This window comes from Haliotis rubra, unplaced genomic scaffold (genome assembly GCF_003918875.1).
Source record: "Haliotis rubra isolate DU_JTF1 unplaced genomic scaffold, ASM391887v1 Scf445, whole genome shotgun sequence".
Classification (NCBI taxonomy): domain Eukaryota; kingdom Metazoa; phylum Mollusca; class Gastropoda; order Lepetellida; family Haliotidae; genus Haliotis; species Haliotis rubra.
Genome location: NW_025767130.1, coordinates 435806 through 456465, shown reverse-complemented (window position 1 = coordinate 456465; position 20660 = coordinate 435806).

Here is a 20660-nt window from a genome sequence, read left to right as displayed (position 1 = left end):
TCTCCAAGCTGCAAAGACCAGGGATAAGGGGGTGTTATACTCCAGCGAATTTGACATGAAATGCTGTAGGTGCCTACCAGATTAAAGGTCAGGATGGTTCTGTCCATGACAATCAATTGGAGACGTACAGAGATCGGAGGTCAGCATCACCAGATTGGCCCATGAGCCACCGCCTTCTGTGCATGGGTCTGCGAGGCTAGTTTGTTTTGGTGGAATATTTGTTAACTTTTTGAACATGGTCAAAAGTGTTATGTGATACCACGTTTTGTATAGACATTCCATGCACAGGGCAAGGCGTGACCAGCCGATTGGTAGAATCGGGCCTATTCTACCACCCGTCTAGGCAAAGTTAGGGTCGAAGTGGTGTGTTGGATTAGTGAACACTATTGCCGGTTCCGTCATCCTCAACCACCAGACTCCCTTCCTCTGCCGACACAGGGATGCAACCCACGGCAAACGGGTTGCCCAATTTGGTCGCCTCTTACGACCAGCAATGGGGTGCTGTGGACCTATTCGACCCCGGGTCCACACGGGGGCGAAGAGCCATTAGCGTTACCCAGCACCCACCACGAGGAGGTTGCTCTTCAAGGGGTGCCCACTACAATTTGAAGCCACTAGGTCACAAAACACTTTCCAAATTGTTGAAAATAATATCCGTAGAATCGAATTTGAGAACAAAGTACACACATGAGTGTGTAAGAGTCACCACAGCTGTCGCACGCAGACGTAGACGTGCGTGAAATCGTCAAGTTGACAGGGCGCAAAATTCAACAGTATCTAAATTCGGTACAACACGGACTTCTCGTTACAGCAAAAGCGCCCCTACTCTTAAATTTTTTACCAGTACCAGTAATTAGATATCAAAGACTATCTCAGTCATACAATCAGGTTAACCTTGCGCAAACTGTCAGAGGCTCTCCTGTCGCATCTTTCCAAATTTGCACGTAAATGTAAACAATGACTTCGAGAAAAGGTCAAGGCCATGAGGTTGCTACCACTTTTCTGGTTGGGAAAGGGTCTACGGTGGAATTTTCAAATGTGAACCAAGCTTTTTAAACTTATTTGATATATGTTTTCCAACTTATCAGTTAATGATTGGTGATTGATGCATTGAAACAAAAAACGTGATTTGTTATTACTGAATCTGGAGTTTGGTGGCAAACCGTCAATGACTAACAAACACCCCTTTTCGGGCGATACCACTTGAGATTGGAATGCGAGGCCGCTTCACGTATTGACTTGTAACCAAAGAAAGAGCTCCACCTGAAATTGTTCATAAAATTGTCATGGTAGAATGGAGATAAACCTACTGTGTTGGAAAATCAGAGGTATATAACGAAATTATAATAGCTCTAAATTGTTCATTTAAAACCTCACGCTATGCGTTCGGTTTTAAATTAAATTTAGAGCTATTATAATTCCGTTATATACCTCTGATTTTCCCACACAGTAGGTTTATCTCCTAATTCGACGACATTTTTCAAATAGAGAAAAGCAGGAACGTTGTCCTATAAGAGAAGGAGTGCTGTGGTGAACAAAGTTATGAACACTCACCAACTGGAATGTATCATACAGTGCGACCCCATACTTAGACAACACGTTTTGGTAGTGTTCGCTTTGAATCATTTAACAAAAGACCTGGTGCAGCGTATGACAAGGAGGGAGGATTATCCATCTGCTATTACAGTTAATACAGAGAGAGATCTCATGAGGATGGTCAACACTGGTTTGCTGTTTACGTAAACGAGGACAGTATTGAAATTTTTGATAGCCTTGGGTTCGATCGAGGAATAGTCCACTGACTTAAAGAGGTACAGGACTTTGTGGAAGATATAAATACCAATGACTGTCGTCATCATCGTTTTCATATCAGCAGAAGAGCGCTTGTTCGGAGTCACATCAGAGTGCAGAGTCTCTAGGGGAAAATCCTTGGAACAATACGTTGTGTATTACCTCTTGTTCCGGTTGAGAGGGTGGCGTTTGAGAGAGATAATGCTTGAACAATTTTCCCGCAACAACTATACTGGAAACGATCGTTATGTTTATGAATATATAGCAAGGAGGTATACGTTGTGTGTCAGTTCGCAGCAAACGCCACTTCACTATCGAATGTGAGGTTCGGCGGTTTCTTCTTCTGCTATGTATACACAAGAGTCTAACGACTATACGAACAACATGGAAAGTGTTAACCACGCTATGCTCCCCTTTCCAACACCCTCCACTCATCTTCATAAGCGGGGCAACTCAGTCTGGCAAAAGTTCGTTCACGAAGAGACTTATAGATCACGCACACGCTATGTTTGACACAAGGTTGACGAAGATAATGTACTGGTACTCTATGTGGCAGCGGTTGTATGACAGCATCGAATCATCGACTTATGGGGGCGAGGGAGTGAAGGTTGAATTTCATAAGGGTTTGCCAAAAGAAGAGGATATAATAGAATGGAGCAACAAGGAACGTGAACACAACTTGTTGGTCATAGATGACCTTAACAACAATGAGTCACCACTTAACCATTTCAGTTTGTGTTATCAGCCAAAACCTGTTTCCATCAACATGCTACGGGAAGTATGCCAGAACTATTTCACTGAACTCACATTTCATTATTCTTTTTAAGAACCGAAGAGACGCGTCGCAGGTGGCAACCATTGGTAGACAGATCCTCCCAGGGAAGGTGGCACTCTTTCTGGACGCATATGAAAGAGCAACGGAACATAATCCATACGGTTATTTGTTGATAGATCTCTCACCCAAAGGAAGCAAGAAGTACCAGTTCAGAACTAAAATATTCCCTGGTGAACTGGTGACCGTGTATACACCAACAATACAATGAGTAGTAAGCACCTTATACGCCACCCCTTTTACGAAGAAACATATGTTTTCCTGCGACTCATTGCGCACACTCAATCTGACAGACAGCGGAAGGCATTACTGGGTACTATGACCACTCAACAAATGGATTCTTTGTGTGAGATTTGTCTGAATATGTTACGAGGAAATATCCCTTTATCTGAGGACTATAAAACGAGACTCCGGAAGAAGAAAAAACAGTTACGCCTTATAGCAGACAGGTCGGTGAGCAGAGTAAACACCAGGAAATTATTGGTGGGAATTAGAAAGGAGTTACCGGGTATCATTTCTTTGTTCGGGGGAGGAAATCGCTCTCCCATCACAGTGGAAGAGGAAGGAGAAGTTGGTAGTGGTGAAGAAAAGGAAGAAGAAGAACTCCCTAGTTAGGGTAAGGAAGTCGCAAACACAATAAAATAAGAGGAAATCATGTGCACGAGCTCAATCCGAGCCCAAGAACTGGTGCTCGTTCCAAAGAGGAAATACGAACTGCTGTTAAAAGGTGGTGAAGAACCTCATCATACTGGTTCTTCTTTATTGTTACACCCGATGATACACCCCCGATTGCGGGAGGTGGGGGTGGTTGAAAGCTAAAGAGGAAGAATCTCAAAAAGACATTACGTCGCCTCCCGCTTTTTGTGTGCATGTGTGTTAGAAATGCTCACCAGCTAAAAATAAATGTGGACCATGTATTTACGTGCTTAAGACTGTTGTAATATGTGTTTATTTATTATTATTATATATACTGTTATATAGTATTTATGTGTTTACTTGCCTTTGGCTTTGTTTGTGGGTATACGAGTATAGGTGTATTTAGTCGTTTATTTTTTTAAGAGATGTATTTGTTTCTCTATTATTACAATAACATTGTCTGTTTGTCTCATTCTTTGATTGTACAACAAGCGTCTAACTGGGTTTAACTCTACAATAAAACTAAAAAAATAAAATTAAAAAAAAAAGCCAGTACTTTGCTATATTTAGCGTGTTTTCCACACACACACACACACACACACACACACACACACGATGGGCGTGCTTACACAGTCGGGAATGAACATTAAGCCCCCATTTCTGAGCGAATTGTCTCCCACCATGCACACAAACGTGAAGATGTGAATGGTTGTTGTTGATGGTGTTGTCACCCGCCGAAGAGGTGGACGCAACTGATTCACAATTGTTGCTGTCCACGTGTTTATGGAAGCGTGTATTATCGTCGAATGTTGCATGACACTTCAAACATTCTAATCTACATCTCGAAACACACAGTTTATAATGTTTTTCGTACTTGCTACGTCCTCCTTTAATCCACCTATTGCAACGTTTACATCTAATTAGGTTGAGAGGTTTTATCCTATCGTCTCCTCCTCCCACCATGGTCAAATGACTCTCTCTCTCCTTCTATTCGGTTACTTTCCTATTTGCTTTGAACGTGCGTGCGGCGTTGATGTATGAAACAACTTGTATCGCATTTTCAACGGGTAGACACACCCCATTACTTTTCTTGAAGGTAGTCTTCTCAGCACCAGTCTTCCGACTGCTAACTCTTCTGATGTTGACGTACCAATAGTTATTTAACTTTGAATACGTCACCTTAAAGCGGGGACGAACTGAGAGCATAAACCCGGATGTCATGACAGCTCGGCTTCGTTTCCTGTACCTCTTCCTCACGGTTGTGAGTTGCCGCTTCAGTAACCCCAGGTTGGTTGCGAGCTGTTGGTGTGAAACAATAAATTTGAGCTAGCAGTGATAGGATAAAAAAAGGTAAAGGAAAATAACTTAAGAAACACACTCTCACACACACACACACACAACGCATTGCGTGTGAATGTTTTTTGTGTTTTCCACGCAATATTATGTAGAAGGAGCGCACACACGCACACACGTTAATACTCACCTTTTTTAGCAATGGTCCAGGGCATCTTAAATTTGCTGGCTATATTCTGGGTGTTTCTTTTAACCACGACCACCATCACATCATCAATTTTTACTTTAAGAGTGACAGATATAGCATCCTGAATGACGACCCACTACCCCCATTTGAACCTCAGTTCTTCCTCCTTGTCATCACCGTCTTGCTCGATGGTGGAGGATGAAGAGCAAGAGAGTTTGTCATCATTATCAGTGTCGTCAAGGTCATCATCATCATCATCCAAACTTATTACGGTATCGTCGTCATCATCCGTGGCGTTCCCCGCTTCCTCCTTTCGAGATGGTTCGGGTTCGCTACTTCTTCGCTCGGCTTTGTTCAACGGTCTATGGAGCTTATTGGTACCCCCTCCCCTTCTTCACCACTGCTTATGTTAACGATTGTGGCTTCATCATGCTGTTGGTGGAAAACCAACCCTTTCCTGATGAGTTTAACCGCCGGTGTAGTGTCAACCGAGTCGTCTACCTTGGTGGGCGAGGTGCGAGGTCTTTTTTTCCCCTCAGAAGAAAGCTGACATAGGTGGAGTTTCCATTTCTCCTAGTAAACCGACGGCCCCTGCTTTGTAAAAATGCAAGATGTCATTTTTTGGAGATAGGGTCGCGTATTGATATATATATATACCCTACCGACCACGGGTTGTCATGTGTCAGCACTTTAACATACACATAAACACACCCACTCGTTGCTATGTCGCATTAAAACATCATGCTTTATGAAACACCATAATCGAGTTTTGATTGATATTTGTGAATTAGATTGAGTAGGTTTCGGTGACTACATACACGAGAAAGTGAGAGGGTACGATTTCTCACGTTCTCATTTGCCAGTGAGTGTTTTTTGCGTTGACAACACACAACCTGTCTATCCGTCTCCACACACACACACACACACACACACACACACACACAAACACAAACACACACTCGTCAAGGAGTGCTATACCCCATCCCCTAACAGCCACTGGAGGGAGGACCTAGCGTTTGATTGATATTTCCGGAAAGTTTGCAAGAGCGTTGACTTCCCACTCCCAATTAACCCTTCTATAGTCACGACTACAGGTCTCCCCCATACCTCGTCATCCTTTAACGGTCGAGTTTGTGATGTTTATGCTCGTTCTTAAGTCAAACTCGAGCTTTAGTAGATAACGTATATAAAGGGAGGGGTGTGACTCTGTCTATGGAACATGTAAGAGTCATATCATACATACACATACAATACAGGAGGAACCGCCCACTATCGCAACACCCCATTACTAGTATCATCTGTGTGTGTGTGTGTGTGTGTGTGTGTGCGTGCGCGCGCGCGTGTGTGTAGGTGTAAAATAAATAAATGAATAAATAAATAAATAAATGAATGATACACTTACCTCGCGAGGAGCTCAATTATTGTGAATTGTTGGCCAAAATCATGCGCAGTATGTGTCCTCTTCCACGTCCGAGTGAGGGGGTGGGGCTGATAACGCAATATCACAACATTTTTAGTAGATGATGTAAACGTATTATTATTATTATTGTTATTATTTATATATTCATTTATATTACACACACTCACACACACAGAGACAAGTGCACGCACCACACACACACACATACCCGCGGTATTCTTCTACCGGCCAAAGATCTGGCAAGCGCGGTATTGCCCTTGGGAGGGTCCTCCTGATAACGCAATATTACAACATTGCAGAAGATGTAGACGTATTATTAGAATTATATTTACATTATATTATTAGTATTATCATCATTATCGCGCTCTCTCTCTCTCTCTCTCTCTCTCTCTCTCTGACGCGTGCGAGCACACACACACACACTCACTCACACGGACACACACTCTCTCACACGCACACTCACACCCACCTACCCGCGGTATTCGCGTCGTGGGCGATGGGTTTGGTGGAAGGGTGGTAGCGGGGTAGTAAACCTTAGTATACCCCTACCCAGAGGGGGTGCTCTCGCCGAGGGCTCTGCAATATACACCGAAGGGTTGTCCGACTCTCGAATGAAAGCGGATGCCACTTCCTTGACCACTCCAAAATAAAATTTCATTAACAATAAATGACGTGACAATAACTTTTATGTTTCCACGATCAAATAAAACACCACACATTATTGAAATCAGTACGATAGTCTATTTGGTGCTCTCCTTCGGCATGTGGAGCGTCTGGGGAGCTGTGGAAGGTTCCCTTCCTCCTGTTGTTGTGTACGAGGATGTTGTTGGTGATGTGTTGGTGGAGGCTGCTGGAGCTGTTGGGGGTGTTGCGGAGCAAGCTGGTGGTGTGGCTGGTGGGGTTGTTGCTGCTGTCGTTGCTGCTGTTGTTCCTGTTGCAACTGCATCAGCTGTTAGGGAATGCGCTGCACATAGTCCAGAAGGTGGCGAGTGATTCTCTCCCTCATGAGAAGAGCGAACCCACCAACAAACCAGAGAAGGAGCTCCATCACACACTTTGCAAGGCCTGTAATAGATAATGCGAGTTACAATCACCTCCACACACAAAGACGCATCTATTCGAGGTGCCGATGATGGATAATCGCGGGCTACGAAGGTGACTGCCGTCGCGCTCTGTCTATTTCCGAAATGTCTAACATGTCGATTTCAATATCATGTTGTTCTCGTCCCTTGCAATACCCTCGCCCCCGGCGGCACCGTTTGCATAACCCCCAATAGTAGGCACACGCGATCCCCAAGACGACCCATCCAAGTCCCAGAACGGATATGACTGGTGGAATCCACGCATCAATTTCTGTAAAAAGACAATTACAACTTAACATTTTTATAATAATAACACCGTCTACATTGTGATAGTAAAACAGATAATAGTTATCCTAAGGTGTGATGCGATGGTTGACTTACCTCACATTACTGAATCAGTAGTAATAATGTCATCATCCATCATTTCCATATGAAAATTCATGGTGTGGTGTGATTGCAGTTTAGTTACACACGCATAACAACACATCCGCTTAGCTGATTTGGAACGACGACAGTATACGGTGGTGGTGATTATTACAACCATTAAAAGTCCAACACCGCAAAGTGACCACAACCATTTGGAGTCTGTAAGATATAACGGGTATAGTATGTTTAATATATTATGTGTATCATGTTAAGCATTATTACCAACTTCCTCGTATAAGGATGAGGATGATGTGATGAAGCCGGCCTCATCCCATTCCATGTCAACCATCACCACAATTGGGTCAAGGGACATTGATGCACTAACCATAGGTTGTAATTCCCTCACACCCGGTAGCAGTTGCCTCATTTGAATATATCTCATCTTGCTTCTCAAACGATAAATGAGACAGAAACCCACACCCACAACAACGGATAACGCTACGAACATGATAATCAAATTATATATATTTACTTTGTTTCCGTTTCTTGGTGGCATTGTTGGTATACTACCTGATACATTATACGGCAGTGTTGTTTCGTCTATCTTGATGTTGCTGAATGGGGATGTTGTTACGACAGGGAAGAATGGGGTGATGATTGGGGTAGTGATTGTTGTTGTTATGGTGGGGTTGGTGGTGGTGGTAGTAGTGGTAGTTATAATAGTGATGGTGGCGACAGCAGTAATTGTAGTAGTATATACTGAACCGCAAAAGAAACGCAAGTTACTATTTTCAAAACATACGTTCCAAATGCATTCCTTTTAGGACAACAAAGTATACCATTATAGAACTAAGCATTCGAAGATGGTTTTGCCTTTGTTGCCGCTGATTCTTGACCATATCGCCAAATCGCAATCATTTTCATGTTTTTCGTGTTTTTTGCATGAAGTTTTTGTGTTTCACACAAAAATGCGTGCATTTCACTCCAGTTTGAAGCTTTATAAGGCAGGTCATTCAAAAAAACACCATAGAACACAAAATTGACTGTGACAACGCGGAGAAAACATGCCACGTCTAACTGAACAGCAACGATGAATCGCCGTTGGAATGTTGCAGACCGGATCCACTTCAACTAAAGTGGCCAGGCACTTCAGATGTCACGTGACAACAATCACAAGACTATCCGCAAGGTATCGTCAAACCGGTAATGTTCCAGACCGACCATGTTCAGGACGTCCCAGGGTAACAACGCCAGCGCAAGATCATCACATCCGGGTTACTCATCCGCATAACCGACAGCAACGAGCAACACAGACAGCTGCAACCATTCAAGGGCCACAACGTCACATCTCTGAACACACTGTTCGTCGTCGTCTGAGGGCAGCAGGGATGAGATGTCGCCGTCCTTACTTCTGACGCAACGTCACCGCCAAAATCGTTTACAGTGGGCGCGACAACACCACCGTTGGCGACGTCAACAATGGCAACAAGTGTTGTTTTCTGATGAGTCCAGAATCAACTTGTCCCATGCCTACGGCCGATAACGTGTATGGACACGACGTAATGAGCGTTACGCCAACTGTTGTGTTGTGGAAGCTGACCTCTGGGGAGGTGGAAGACTCATGGTAAGGGGTGGCTTCAGCTACCACCACAGAACATGTTTACACGTGTTTCGTCAACGTGTGACTGCTCTAGTCTACAGAGACCAGGTCTTTCAACACCACGTTGTACCGCTCTTCCAGGCCAAACCTCAGCTCCAGACGTTCCAGCAGGACAATGCTCGTCCTCACACTGCACGGGTCTCTATGGACTTCCCCAGAGGGAACAACATTGCTGTACTGCCCTGGCCCACTCTGTCCTCGGATATGGCACCAATCGAGCATGTGTGGGATGAAATTGGTAGACGGATACAGACAGCTGCTCAACCTCAAAACGTTAGAGATTTGGAAGCCAGATTGGCCAGGGAATGGAATCAAATTCCCCAAGCCTTCTTTCAGACACTTGTTGATAATGCTTACGTGTTGTTGGCATATAACCCAACCAAAAACGTTAACTGTGACGTAGTCGGGTTTCGTGATCTCGCTGCATGAAACGGATGAGTGACGCAGCTCCACGTACTTCAGGTTTGGGTAGGCCTGTCCGTCAATGGAGAATGGTGAACGCCATCCACTCCCCCTCACTCGCACGATTTTCGGGTGATAGCCCTCGATCAGGTCTCTAGACCCGGTCCCAAGGCAGTTCAATAAGATGTTGTGTTGCACGATGCAACGCTGAGGCAACTGTGATGCAATGTTGCCCATCGCTGATGCTCCCATCACCAGGGTCATGGTGATGAGGATGGTGGTCGTCAACGCTTCTGTCATTCTCTCTGTCTTCTCCTGTTGCTGTGTACTGGTAAGGTGAGCAGTGACCGGTGACCTGACCTTTTATGTACGTAAGATAACCTCAACCCGCGCGGTGTCATTCCTTGATTAATTACGTCACACCAAGGCAATGATTGGTCATTACTGACCGCATGATGATGGGAGAAGTGGATGTGGGAGGGGTTTGAAGAGCATTCACGGGGTAATGAAGTGGGGGGAGGGTTGGGCATTTTGTTTGTGTACTATATTTTATGTTGATGAATGGGTGTAATGCATTATCAATATATGATACACTCAGATTCAGTCATTTCATGAATTTCACTTAGTAACTTTAAGCTAACCAAGGGGATCACAATTTGAACATGTCTCATTATTGGGGTGAGGTAAAAAAATTAGACTATTTTTTTGTTGTTGATTTGAGCATGAAACAGATATTAAATGTGTATCCTTGGTACACACATGTATATATTAAATACAATGTGTTGTTTGTAATTGATGGTAATTAATTGTTTATGTTTTCAATATATGTTAGTGATGTTGTAAGTAAATCATAGCATTTATATATGAAAATTGTGCAAAGTAATTGAGTGATGTATTTTGTACCTTATTATTCATCTCATATGCTTCTTAGTTACAAAATGTAATAATTGGTAAAATATGTAATGAATTTGTTTTGATGTTGTTTTAATGGAATGTTTCTGTAAAGTACCTACCTTAGTATTTGCGTTACAACGCATGGTCCCATCAGGTGTGAAGGTCGCATTTGTGGCCATGTTGTAGCCTCTTCTTAGCTGTGGGAAGCTTTGATGGATCCTGACGTTTGTTATGTTGTTCAGACGCTGGCTTACCACAACATGTGTTTCCCTCCATTCCCTGTGCCTGCCTTGGAGGTTCACTTCATTTGTGAAATGGTAAAATTTCACATTCTGGTTTGTCTGAAATAATAGAACTGAATTTACTTAATAGTGTTTGTGTTATTGAAATTTAAACAAAGGCGTTTCTGCAATGATTTTGAAGTTAATTTATTTAGTGGCTGAATAAGTGTTGGTGATACATTTTTGATAGTGAAATATTAATGAATATCATAGATTGTACTGATTTATGATATTATGATATTATGAATATGTAAAGTGTTTATATCCGAAGTAAAAAAATATATTTATGTTGTTTATTTTTGTGAAGTATTGCAGTGGATTATTAAAATTATTACATAGAAAGCAATGTAATATTTTACATTACTAACGGTGTATTTAACTTATAATATTATAGGTGATATTTTATTTACTTTTTATTAAAGTTGAAGGGATCTCTGTAATACTTAGTGATAAACTATAGTTGAAATTTTGATAGACATTAGTTGATTTGATTTGAGTTGGGCTTTACGTCACATTTATAAAGTAATCCATAACACTTGAAACGAGTGTTAAACCACGACAAATACTTGTATTATAATATACACTGGATACCTCTGTAACATGGCATCAATAAATACAGATGAAATGTCATATACACCATGAATGACATCTGTAATACATATAATAGGTTACAAAAGTTAACATCTATTTAACACAACGTTCAGTAAATGCTTTGCGGTTATAAAGACAAGAACGAACAACAAAGATAAGCATGTGATGGACTGAGAGCATACCTTGAAACACGGATACAAATCGACTATAGAACAAGAATTGTTTTTGTGTTTTCATTTCTAAACATAGATATATTGATACAATGAACGACTAATAATGAGATTTATGACAAATATTAATTCAATATGAGACAATTTAGTACAGTAGCAATGTGAACAATATATTTCCCGCAACCCGCGAAAAAGATTCGGGTTATAGGATTATTTTTTGTGAAGAATTCGGACTGAAGAAAATATGAACAAAGAGAAACCCGAAAGATGATCTACAAGAAACTAGTTTTCAAAGAGGAGGTAAAGAAGAAACAATGTCTTCTAAGGAAGGCATGTCAGAATCTGTTGACCATGACGAGACAGCGGATAAGCAGCCTGAACGGTCTGCTGAGGCCGGCGCTGCTCGCGTTGAGGATGTTTGCATCGTGGCAGGTATGAATCGTGTCAGAGTGGCCTGAGGAAGAGGACCGGCACCCAAAGACTGAGCAACAGTATTGGGTCGGCGCGCGCGCAAATGTCTCCGAAGACATGTGTCCACCGTTAACGAAAGCGGGGCATTTGGGGCTGAAAACGCGACCACCAGTATAGGGGGTACCACAAGCGAGACAATAAACATTTGGGCCGGACAACGACCAACGGGACATAGTCCGGAAGTGAAGCGCACACTCACCATGAATTGTTGCAAAACAACAAGGGAGGGGCTGAACCGATGCAATTTCCGTATCCTTAATTGCGGCCTTACACATGACACAATGTGACTGTTTCAGCCATCGTTCATACCTATCCCTCGTCTGTTCCACCACAGCAGATACTCGAGGGGCATTGAAGGCTACCGCACCCGAAGAGTTGTGCAAAATTAGACACCCTGGGAAGCCGAATTGAATCTCCAAATAATCAATTAGATTGGCGAAAGCCGTTTGGTAAGATTGGTAGCATTTCGCTGGCACGCATAATCCAAGTGTCCATGTTACGAAACGGATTTTTGCGGGACAAGGCCGTTTAGGCACATGTATCGCACTTAGTGATGTGATGTGTTGTTTTTTCTCACGGGGATGTCCTTGCATGAACAACTCAAGTCCGTCTGAGGGTCCACAACTGTTTATTCTGCTCTACACTTCCAGGCGTAGTCAAGACCTTCTCTGCAGCCTCCCTCTAGGCCTAGTGCCTGTACCGTTATATACCCAGGGTTGGTCATTCTTGGTCCTTTGTCTTTGGCCCCCCTTCGCATCTGATCAGTGATGAGTCAGCCGTCTTCGCTCTCCCCATTTGCCCTTAATCCCTATTAGGCAATCATTATATCTGGACAAGGAAATTAATGGCCAAAATGCACTTTGCTCGATGTGTTATTTGATATGTGGGATGACTTGGCCAAAGTGTCCTTTGTCCAGTGTACTGCTGATCAGGGGCTATTGTTTGATCCCCTGTCCAGTACTATATTTAGGGGACAGCACGTGTGCCTGATTAGCGTGGGGCGGCTGCTCATCTATTAGTGACCTCCCTCCCGCTGTCACTCCTATGAGTATTGCCCAGAGACAATGGCATCTCACTGACCAGTGATAGTGTTCAATTTCTTAATTTGCTTAATGAGAGGGGGCCAGCTGGGCTTCTGATATTCTACCCTGGATATACTTCCCCGTCGTCACTGCTAATCCCATACAGTGACTTCAAACCCACTATCAAAAGCTATACTCGGGACCTGATGCAAAAAAGGTGGGACACTCAAGTAGGAAGAAACAAACTCCATGAATTGAAGCCAACAATCGGTTATACCTACTTGGGTTGTCAGTCAAGACGCGATGAGGTAATTTTACGACGATGTCGTATTGGCCACAGTCGATTTACACATGACTATCTGCTGAAAACGGATGGGGATGGACCCCCCATGTGTGTCTCTTGCGATGAGGTGATCACCGTCAAGCATATTCTGCTTGACTGCGTGGACTTATCGCCTGCAAGGGACTCACATTATGATGCAACAAACCTAAAAGATCTGTTCTCACGCGTGAGCGCCCATCTGATACTGAACTACCTGAGGGAAGTTGATCTGTATCATAAACTGTAACTGTGAAATGTAACAACCATAAATTGTAACTATGAAATGTAACAAACCGCCTGCCTTTAAATTTCATGCTATGACTTTTTCTGCTTTTGAATGACAATGTAATCAATAAATGTCTTTGAAACAAAACTCATTCCGAGTATGTACTTACAATATTTACTAATGCAAACTTGTTCTCGTCACTATATGGCTGGAAAAATGCCGAAGTGACGTAAAGCCCAACTCAACTCAACCGTAAGGACGTGACGAATGCGACCAATGACCGTGACCAACCCTGAGGTACAATTATGTTACATATGGATGGACATTACAATGTCAATGCAGTACAGTATTGACATCTGAGTTACAAGCGTACATTTGGTGCCATTATCAATCACATTTAGTTTTATGAAGTGATGGACGTAATGGGAAAACAATGAAATAGTGGTGTTATAAAATGGACATACATGGAAGTTATGATATAGCCCAGTTACGCAGTGAATTTAAATGATGGACATGGTAGATAAAATCAATTAGTGTCATTATAAACATGTACATAAATGGAAGTTAGGATATAGTGTGGACCCGTATTTGTCATTTTGCAAACTAATAACATATATACAGAGCTACAATTACATTTCACTAAGATATAATGCGACCTAACAAAAAATATTGTGGTGTGTAAAGTGTTTGCGGAATCCAATGATATATATGTGACAAACCATCATTGGTGTGTATGGTGTGTCTTCACAATCATGAAATTGTGAGCGGGCTCGAGACTGTGATGCTGGTAATTATAGGGGTGGGAATGTGGGTTGGGGTTAACTTGTACACTGTCAGCATAACTATTATTACTATTTCTAAGCAGTTAAAAAGTGAAATCAACTGACAACTAAAAGTAAAACAACTGTCCGGATATAATTTAAGGCACAAGGTATAGGTCCATCATAGTCAATCACAGGCGCTCTTTAAAGTGTTTTCTGTGCACTCAGTCATCCCTGTCACTACTAAACACATCCTTTGTGTTACCTACTCTCCTACTCACATCACCTGTATCAAACTAATCCTCTAATGACGTCATTTTCAACTACACAAATTTTCCTTAGGTCAACTGGCCCTATACTACCGGGACTTGTGGGGAAGTGAATGATCACTCTAAACACTCTCCCATGGGTATCGAGCACGCCTGTGGACCCATCCGTGATCAAGAGACAGGTAGATGGTGGAATCCATCAGCTAACCCTGCCGCAGAGCGACAAACACCTGGTGTCTCTCCAGGGTCCCCAGACAATGGCGTGATGGCTGTTTTGTCTGTGGTTGCCCTGTACCTGGTTCCGACAGCTGACACCCTGATATTCTACCCTGGATACATGCCACAAAAAGATTGGACGCACGGACATACTCTGAGGATTGTCACCTGTTCCAACATGACATCATCCATGATCGTTAATTCAATCAAGTAAGGCAGCAAACCTGCCATATACAATACCACCCGCCAAAATGGGAGGCACTGGAAGTATCTTGGACAAAAAATAGTTGTCCGATTTCTAGGGGTTTCAGCTATACGGGGTGAATTAGCCCTCAGAGATTTCTTAAGGACATCGCTAACCACTTCGACCTTATTAAATGCCAACCATTGCAAAAGGTTTGCATCATTGAATGATTGCATGATGAAAGGAATAGCTAAATGGAAATAGAACAGAGAAAATACAGTTAGACTGAATTAAGAATTAGAATGGATAAACAATACCTAGAAAACTTGAGAATACGCCAAGTAGTCAATACAAATTTCCACAAGAGAAATGTAAGTGCAATAGAGATGAAAGAACAGTGTTACCGAATATTGTCGTAACTGGCGATTGGGTGTTAGTAAACCCTACCACAGTTACCTATTAATTATGGTCGTTCCACATTGTCGGGGAGATGGTAGCTCTGGCGCTCCACTCGCTTGGCCCTTTGCAGGACGCTAAGTCAAGCAAAAACTTCATCGTATTTACAGATTCATTATCCTGCCTTCAAGCACTTCTAAACGTGACTTCAAGTCACCACTAAGGCCGATGCTGCAGCATAAGCAGCTCTCGAAAAGCCCCTATCTCCACTGCTAATCCCATACAGTGACTTCAAACCCACTATCAAAAGCTATACTCGGGACCTGATGCAAAAAAAAGGTGGGACACTCAAGTAGGAAGAAACAAACTCCATGAATTGAAGCCAACAATCGGTTATACCTACTTGGGTTGTCAGTCAAGACGCGATGAGGTAATTTTACGACGATGTCGTATTGGCCACAGTCGATTTACACATGACTATCTGCTGAAAACGGATGGGGATGGACCCCCCCCATGTGTGTCTCTTGCGATGAGGTGATCACCGTCAAGCATATTCTGCTTGACTGCGTGGACTTATCGCCTGCAAGGGACTCACATTATGATGCAACAAACCTAAAAGATCTGTTCTCACGCGTGAGCGCCCATCTGATACTGAACTACCTGAGGGAAGTTGATCTGTATCATAAATTGTAACTGTGAAATGTAACAACCATAAATTGTAACTATGAAATGTAACAAACCGCCTGCCTTTAAATTTGATGCTATGAATTTTTCTGCTTTTGAATGACAATTTAATAAATAAATGTCTTTGAAATAAAACTCACTCCGAGTGTGTACTTACAATGTTTACTAATGCAAACTTGTTCTCGTCACTATATGGCTGGAAAATTGCCGATGTGACGTAAAGCTCAACTCAACTCAACTCAACTAAGTCAAGGAGTGAGGGTTCTGACGACCGTGACTAATTAACCACATAACAGTCATGTACTGGCACACATACATTCAAAGATAAACGCAACACCAAGTTTATACTCACATAGCTTTTACTCAGTCTCAGTCCATCTCTACAACTTCAACATCAGACAAGGCAGGTTCGTACCACACGAGGCAACCGAGTGGCGTGGACTGGCTTCCGTCACTAAAAAGCGCGCACCACTCGATCAGTGCCCAACCTGTCTTTTTATATGGTTCGAGCCTGGCCTGATCTTGATCACATGTTTCAACTAATCATTTTGATTCGGTTAGCGTGTATCCGACCTTGCACTCATGAATATGACGATTGGAAAAGTACCGGTAAAAATCATTCGGTTACTCATCCCTTTATTGTTTGTTTCAATATAAGATTAATCTGTTATGTCTTTCACAACAAATGTGTTCTATCTCTCTTTCCATAGCCTACGGCTAAACGCCATTGTATGGAAACTTTCCGTCTCCATACCGTGCCTAACCGTTATGACTCATGAGCAAAACTGCAAATCTAAATACGAATCTGATGTAATTCTCTCATGGTTTTTGGGATGCATTTTTACCTTATAACAATATGAACGAAAGTCCGATGCTTGAGAAGCGGGGCCGAATGAGTTATGATCATGAGCTTATATACCTATGGAAGGGTATGATTTGACAAAATTTGTCAACAGTTGCAACCCATTCTTTGTTACGAGCCGAAGTGTTTCAAAACGTTTACATAGTACTGGTAAGCAGGCCTTTTGCCGGACATTTTCCAATGGAGATTAACAAAGGATTTACTACCCCCAACAAGTCGAGACAAATCACGCGAAATAATTGCACAACAACTATACAATTTTTGTATACATATATATCACATGGGGAACGTCATTAATCACTGTAGGTTTTTCAAATCGCTTTTGTAATCACCCCAACCACGAGTCACTAACACATTGGGGTGTTTTCAGTGCTATTGACTCCCGTTTCCCAGGGTGACATGCATACAAACATTGTATAGCTATTATTCAGATGGGGTTCCTCATTCACAACCACGAGTTACTTACACATTGGGAGGTTACAACGAAATGTCTGAATATTGTGGTATTGACACCTACCGTGATTAATGACGTTCCCAGGGTGATATGTATACAAAATATTGTATAGCTGTTGTGCCAATTATTCACGGCTATTATCCAGATGGGGTTTCCCAATCACAACCATGAGTCACTAACACATTTTGGAGGTTACAACAAAGGTTTGAATATTTGTGAAGTGTGGTGTGTATATCACCACACACAGACAACGATATACGGGGATGAAATAGAATTATAATAACATCACCAACACCGCATTAAACAAACTTCAATCACCACCCACGTTCTACGCAAAGTACGAACATATACCAAATCCGCGAAATGGATTCGGTTCTTATTGCGCGAATACTACATCATCTATTGACGTTGGCCTATGCCCACACCATTTTCCAAGACTTGAAATCAACGTCACGTGAATCAGTTGGGCAAGCACTAGTCTCTATAGATGAAGAATCCGTTATGACCAAGTGGAGAGACTACATAAGTATCATTCCTAGTCTGCGCGCCATATCACCGTTGTATTATTTAAAATATGAATGCAGGGACTATCGCGATACGGTTTTTAAAACAGATCATTGGCAAGAAGAGCTTTATCATTGTGTGTTGAGGGTGAAAAGGAGGAACACACCATCCGTGGCGGTGGAGGAGAAGGTGTATGGCTCAGCAGATATTAGCTCGTCGGTATTATGACCCCAAGGAACCAGGTGCCTTTGGAGGATATCAAAAGTTTGAAAAGGACCCCCACATCAAGTCGCAGCGTGTGAGGAAGAGGCTTAACAAGCAAGACACGTATACCCTCCACAAAGCTCCACGTAGAAGATTCAAGAGAAATAGAGTTATAGTCAGCGGAGTCGGGGTACAAGCAGACACTTACTTATGCGATGTGTCAAACATAGCACATAGCAACGAGGGTGTAAAATACCTGCTTATTATCATTGACTGTTTTTCCAGATTTGTATGGATCAAACCAATAAAAAACAAATCATCGGAAAAGATAGCCCCCGCCATGAAAACCTTAGTCACAAATATTGGGGCGAGGGTGCCGTTCACGCTGAGGACGGATAAAGGCATGGAGTTCCAAAATAATGCTGTGAAAAAAAGTTTACAGTCAGTTTCATGTTAATCACTTTGTTACACAAAATGATGATATTAAAGCCAACTTTTCCGAACGTTTTATTAGAACATTGAGAACTATGCTATACATATATTTCACGTACAAGAGGACGTATAGATACACGACCCAATCGGCTGGTCATGCCAAGCCCTGTGTATGTATATTGTGATGCACAAATTTCGGAAACTGTTCAAAATTTATCAGATGTCTTGGCTGCATGATTATATATTTAAATTCAAAATGAGTCACTTCAATTTTGTAATTTGCCTAGAGTCTTATGCGCAGAAGGCGGTGGCTCATGGGCCAATGGGGTAAAAAAATTATTATTTTAGTTTTCTGCTTGAGTATATCATCCGAGTATCCTTGGTGCTGCAAGTTGGAGACCCACTTGCTTTTAGCATTGTCCTTTGTGATACTCCGTGGTGGGTGGGGAGCTCGGATGATGAACCCTTAAACACTAACCATGGCTACCGAAACCATTATTACCAAAAAAGAAACGTCCTCTTGACACAGATCCTGAGGTTAATGACCAACGACCGTCCACTTCTATTGAATACTGGCCACGTTTTCTAGTGCTTGAGACTGTTGACAAGACTCCTTTAAAACTGAACCCTTTTGCTGTTTCAAAAGGCATACAAGGAATTGCAGGTGATGTAAAACAGGTCAAACGTTTACGGACAGGTTCTCTACTTGTTGAATGCAGTAAGAGACATCAGGCAAACAACCTTCTGTCAACTAAATCTTTTGTCGGCATTCCCGTATCAGTCTCGGCTCACCGAACGCTTAACACCAGCAAGGGTATTGTGAGAGACCGAGACCGACTGTTTGCTGATATGCTAGAAATTGACATTGCATCAGAGATGAAGGAACAAGGTGTGCTCTACGTGAAACGTTTCACTGTCCGAAAAAAACAATGAGATCCAACAAACGAACACCTATTTGTTTTCATTCTCCACTCCAACTGCTCCTACTTCCATAAAGGCTGGTTACTGTCAAATCAAAGTGGATACGTACATTCCGAATCCACTGAGATGTTTCAAGTGCCAGAAATACGGCCATGGTGTAAATTCTTGCACATTGTCTGTTGTGTGTGCTCACTGTGGTGAGAAGACACACACGACAGAAGATTGTGCAAGTAATTATAAGAAATGCACAAATTGTTCTGGAGACCATTCCTCTTTCTCTAAAGACTGCCCAATTTGGAAGCTACAGATGGAGATCAATAAGATCAAATTCACTCAAAATATTAGTTTTGCCCAAGCCAAACAGGTTGTCCAAAGATCTGAATTAAAAGAAACGTATGCCTCCAAAACCAGGACTCCATCTGAGGCAACACTTAAAGTAACTACATCATCTTCAAGCTGCCAAACAAATTTGACTTGGGTGAACACCACTTCTCCACAGATTTTCTCCACTGCAGTATCAATTCAAACAGTAGAATCACTTCCTGACAGGTCCGACAGTCAACCAGAGCCAGATCATGATCATGGTACATCATCTCAGTCTACCACAAGGTCTCCATCGCAAGCTCATGTACATCACATTAATAAAGGGAAGAATAAACCTAAGCCTGATTATTCGAAAAAACAAAGTGGCAGAACCCCAAAAGGGTCTGAAAATAAAATTAACCTTTACAACAAATATGGATCACTTGAGGACATGGACGTGTCTGAAAATGTCCATTCTAGGGGCACAAAGCTTGTCGCCCTCCAAAACAGTGCGGGTAGATCCCCAATAAATCCCCGAAAAGATAGTTGATTCGAACAACATCGTACAGTGGAATTGCAGAGGACTACGGCATAATTATAATGAATTACTGTTATTAGTCCAGGATTGTATGCCGTCAGCATTCTGTTTGCAGGAGACTTATTTAAAGCAGACAGATCCTTTTGACCTACGTTATTTCAATGCTTATCATTCTTTCTCACCTCCGGGTGACAGGGCCACTGGAGGTTCTTCAATCCTAGTCAAACAGAATGTTATCCATAGCCCTATTACACTTACTTCTAATCTTCAAGCAGTTGCAGTGCGA